The sequence below is a fragment of the Echinops telfairi genome, unplaced genomic scaffold (genome assembly GCF_000313985.2).
Source record: "Echinops telfairi isolate 266 unplaced genomic scaffold, ASM31398v2 ScPeMD7_5592;HRSCAF=6446, whole genome shotgun sequence".
Classification (NCBI taxonomy): domain Eukaryota; kingdom Metazoa; phylum Chordata; class Mammalia; order Afrosoricida; family Tenrecidae; genus Echinops; species Echinops telfairi.
Genome location: NW_022109491.1, coordinates 465905 through 471161, shown reverse-complemented (window position 1 = coordinate 471161; position 5257 = coordinate 465905). Strand labels below are relative to the sequence as shown.

The window sequence follows — 5257 nt, the reverse complement described above, 5'->3', positions numbered from 1 at the left end:
TTCTGAACGGGCAGCAAGGACTGTCCTAGAGGAATTTCCTTGGGAAACCTTCTCCCACCTACCTTACACCCCAATCTTTCCTCTTCAGGCTTGTTTTTACCACCACCACCCCAACTCAAAGAATATGGAACACAAGGTGGGTCCCTTGAGGGTGTCCAAACTGCTGGGTTGCTTTGGTATAAATTGAAAAACTCAAAATTCTGCAGGGAAGAGTTGGAGATGTGGAAACACCACTTTCCTAAGGGTGTAGACTTGGATGGAGGAGATGAGAGACCGTGCAGCCTCCATTGTGATGTTTTTGGTTAATAAATGTGCCTATTAATGTGTAGGCATGCTTTTGGACTTACCCTTGTAAACAGACGCTGCACCTACCAGGGGCTTCAAAAAATTCATGAACACATGGAATTAAAAGCAAATGGAGTGAGTCCATGGCCTTTTTGAAGCCCCCCCATACAGCTATAAAAGCTCGAACCAAACTCACTGCCCTTGGGTCAATCCCAACTCACAGCAACCCTACACAACAGAGCAGAACTGTCCCTGGGGCTTCCGAGGCTGTAAGTCTCCATAGGAGTAGAAAGTCGCATCTCTCTCCCACAAAGTGGATGATGGTTTTGAACTGCTGACCTTGTGGTTTTGATTTGCAGTCCAACGGGAACCCACTATGCCAGGGTTTCCTATATGCATATAAGCATCGAAGAAAAGTCTGGGATGGTTTTAACTCTCCCAGGAGAGGGCACGTAAAATGTAAACTACTTTTAAGTCCACTCTCTTCTGTTTGGGTGAACGTTTCCTCCCCAAAGAGCATAAACGTCTTTGGTATTTCTTGTTGAATGGCAGGTGCCGAATTTCCAACTGACAGGGCAGGTGAGCCTCCTTCTGAGCAAAACTCAATTAGTGAAAATCTCCACCATTGCTGAAGTTCTATCAGGACAAGAGAGTTCTTCCCAACAGCCCATCTGGCCAGTGCAAAATAGGGTACACTCGGTAGACCTTTTCAAAAACCAATCCCTCTTGTCTTTAATTAAGCCTGTAATTAAAGACCAATCTTTACAAGTGTAATTTGTAGTTTCCCGACAATACTCATTTCACATCTGACTTCTGATGTGGGCTAAATTATATTGGAATGAATTTTTACTACTTGGAGACTCGGGATAAGCCAGGCTTCATTTGAGATTGATTTAAATATATTGATGTTTCCATATTTATTATTTAATTGCCACTGGTTTTTATGGAGCCTGCAACATGCCCGGCCCAGCCATGCAACGCTGCAGAGCGCATCATATTAAGCTCCATCAGGACCCTGGAGGGAGCCCTGGTGGGAGCCCTGGTGGTGTCGGAGGTGATGCTGGCCAGCAGTTGGAGCCCACCAATTTCTTCACGAAAGACAGACGAGGCTACTGCCCCCCAAAAGAGTTACAGTCTCGGAACACTAAATGGGGCAGCTCTACTCTCTCCTCGTGAGTCAGAATCCACTCAACAGCCGTGAGCGGATTTCTTTTTTCTTTCTTTTTTCCCCCTCAGATGTTTCTTTCTGATGAGTTGACCATGACATTTCCCAGTTCTGAAATGGCCAGCAGACCATAGGCAGACATTTCTTCAGGTTCCTGCTTGAAGCCAACAGCTTCGGCAAACTGTTAGCCCTGATTCAGGGCCAAGCGAGTGGATTTTTAAGGACCCTGGTGGCTTAGTGGATTACCAGCTGGGCTGCTAACCTCTAGGTCAGCAGTTCAAACCCACCAGCCACTCCTCAGGAGAAAGTGTCTCCTGGTCCTCTAAAGATTTGCAGCCTTGGAAATTCTGTGTCTGAGTCGGAATCAACTCTGGGGCAGTGGGTTGAATGGTCTTCTGGATAAAGCCACGCTGCTCTTCCCACAGGCAGGGAGACAGGGAGGAAAGACCCACGATGAGTTGCATGAAGCCCACTCTGACTCATGTGACCCTTGCATCCATCTCAGAGCTGAACTGTGCTCAGCGAGGCTGTCAAGGGGTGCGCCTTTACTTCCAAAACACCTCTGTGTGAACTTGAACTCGAATCCGCCGTTTGCACCGCTCAGAGCTCCACGGGGGCCGTCCACACTCAGCATGTTTGAGGAAGAATGCCCAGGCTCCCTGTGACTGGTGGTGGCCAACAGGTTGATTCCAACTCATTATCGACCCCGAGGAGAGCTGTCTCCTAGAGTTTTCTAGGCTGCAATCTTTAGGGAAGCAGATCACCGGGTCTTTCTCCCAAGGAGCCAGGGGGTAGGTTTGAACCAGCAGCCAAGTGAGTTAGTCATGTGCACCCCCAGAAGCCCCCAGAGATGTGACAGGTCCCAAATAACACGACAAGCCAGGTTTGGGGCTCAAGCTCAATGTAGAACCTACACCGAGGTCACCACACCTGCTATCCACTCTCTGTCCCTTCAGAGTCCACTCATGGTTCACCTGCCTGCCGACTGCCCGCAGCATCCCCGGACAGGCTCATTCTCTTTGGGGGTTATCAAACCCTGGACTTGAGCAGGAGGCCCGGCGCTGGAGTGAAGGAATGGAAATGGGAGAGATGCTGCCAGGTCGCATGTTCCTTCTGCTCTGGCACCTCTTGGACGAAAAGAAACAATGGGTGGGGTGGGTGGGAGCAGCTCCCTCCAAGGTTAGGGTCCCTGGGCGACGGGATTCTCTCCTGCCTTTTGAAATGTGTGGGGGATGCTTGGAGACTCACATTCTCTTGAAGCAGCCGAGGAGAGGGGCTAGGGAGGCTGGGGGAGAGGACAGGTGAGCAGGGTTGTGAAACCTGAGGGCTTGCACACGTGCCAGCCAGGCCTGACCTGTGAGTTGATTTATAGTCGAAACAATGGACATTACCCACACGGGGAGGTGCGTCCCTATTCTAGCTGCAAGGCAGGAACCAGGGACGCAGGTGAATGCGGGACAAGGTGAGCCCTTCTGCCACCCCATGTGACCCCTGGATCTGAGACCCACCTGTCCCTTTCCTTTGTCCCTTGGTTCTGAGGGGTGGGCGGGTTCTCCATGCCTGGGGAGGCACTCCCTACCTGTGAAGACTTTCCCAAAGGGGCGTCCACACCAGTCCTTCCTCCCTAAACGTTTCCTTATTTGGGACCTGCTCCCTGGAGACAGTTTTCTTATTAAATCGAGTGTAATCTCTCAGAAAAGGTTACTCATCCTGACCAACGGGAGGAACCGCTCCCCAAATACCTTTTGAGTCACTTGGGGTTTCTATCGCCTTGCATAAACTTTGAATGGCTCCTTTTGTCAGAAAGATTATTATTAGGAAACACGTTTGCGAGCCACCTGTACTTGTCATCATGTTGCACCGGCAGCCGCAGCCGTGAGGGTTTGGGAGCTTGGAGCTCGGCAGGTGGAGCCTGCTAGGTGCCGGGAGCAGCTACCTCCCAAGGCCCCACTTGGCCCCGCACCTGACTGCAGAGATCCCAGGGGTGGGGCTGCCTAGGATGCAGGCAAGACGCAACACCAAGGGTGCAAATCTGGGGTGGGGGTCGGAGTGGGTGGCAGTTGTCCAAGTGCCTGCGAATCGGGTGGCAGCGTTCCAGCCACCCCCAATCTGCCCGCCCGTCGTGTGTGTGTGTGTGTGTGTGTGTGTGTGTGTGTGTGTACACTCCAGCACGAATACTCTGCTGCAAACTGTCCTCTAAATGAAAGGACAGGTGCCCCCAGGCCAAAAAAAAAGCACTCACTCTCTTTCCCCAAACAAAAACCGCCCAGCCTCTTAGGACAGCAGCTTTCCGGAGCAGGAGTTCCGCAGCCAGGCTGGAATCAGAAGCACAAGGTCAAAGGGGAGGGGGGATTATAAATCCCCGGTCCCGGCCCCACCCTGGATCAACAGAGTCAGAATTTCAAATTGCGGCTCACAGTATTTGCATGATGATGATGATGATTTGGAAATCTCTGGGGTGGCTCTAGCTGGCAGCCAGGCACTAAGCTGACTGAGTGAACCGCTTCTGACCCAAGACGAGGGCTCACATCCGAACTATGGGATGGGATGGAGAGTCACCAGGTATTGATGGGAAATGGGGGGAGGGGGACAGTGAGTTCCTGTCAAGGGGGGAGGGACCACTCGAATGGCTGCCCATCTGTGCTACGGAAAGCTTCCTGTGGATAGCCGGCTATGAGTGTTCTCAAACGCAAAACCAAAAAGTCTTGGGCAACTTGGTGACTGGCCTCAGACTGCGGCCCACAAATGATGGGAACGGCCGGCCGTGTGACCTGACAGAGCTCGGAGCCAGGTGGGCTACTGCCGTTGTCGTCATTAGGCCCAAATGTGATGCCACGTCAGTAGCCCCCTCGGGACCAGGGTTTGGGCGTTCCAGGGCTTGAAGCACATTTTCTGCTCTGTCTTCGTTGGAGGTTTCTCTTTGTTTCAGTGTGTCGTTGCTGTCGGGTCATGTGTTTGTGCTCCGTCTTGGTTTTGTATGACTTCCTGCATAGGAGACCCAGGTCAGGCCAACCTAGAGGGACCACAAGGACTCCTGGGGGTGCAGTGCTTACTCATCTGGCTGCTCACTGCAAGGTCAGCAGTTTGAAACCATCAGGCCCTCCTCAGGAGAAAGGCAGGGTTACCCCTGGAAAGAGTTACCGTCTCGGTAACCCCCGGGGCGGTTCTACCCTGCCCCACAGGGTCGTGATGATCAGGAATTGACTCGATGGCAGTGAGTTTGGGGGTGGGGTTTCGGAGGACTCTGTGTGGTTGGTAAGGGAGGCGGGAAGTGACACTAGGAGTGGCACCACCCTTAGTGACCCCGCGTCCACAGGGTGGCTCTGTGGGAAGGGCGTCAGGCAGCGGAGAGGTGCCAAGGTAGAGGGCGAAGATAGAGGGATTCCACATTCACGCGGCCCCCTCTGCTGGCCGTGAAAACCAGCCAGTTCTGTACAGCAGGGAGGCTTGGGCAGCCTCCGGGGGGACCTCCACGCGACCTGCCCAGGTGCTGGGAGTTCTTGAAACCAGAGGGTTTACAAAGCAAAACACTAAAGAGGGCGAGGTCTTGTTTGGTCCTGACAGCTACCAAACTTCCACAGCCACCCTCAAAGAGAAGACACCACACACACACACACACACACACACATTGCAGAATAGGTACTATTTCACCTCTCATTTCACTGGAGCCGGTGGACACTCTCCTGGGGACCTGCTTGGGGGGGGGGGGTCAGCATAGAGCAGTGTGCTCTGGTGCTCCAGAAGGGGCTCATTGGGGGGCTGTTGGCCATGGATTACCAGGCCTTTCTTCCTCGCCTGTCTTCGTCC

The 5257-nt window shown here is 52.8% G+C and overlaps 1 non-coding gene across 1 annotated transcript; it reads right to left on the bottom strand.

Annotated features, from left to right (window-relative positions):
• Positions 1–1519: 1519 nt before the first annotated feature.
• On the bottom strand, positions 1520–1655 carry LOC115871377. The gene has a single exon (XR_004047254.1). It is a non-coding gene; the product is annotated as a small nucleolar RNA SNORA2/SNORA34 family (small nucleolar RNA).
• Positions 1656–5257: the final 3602 nt, after the last annotated feature.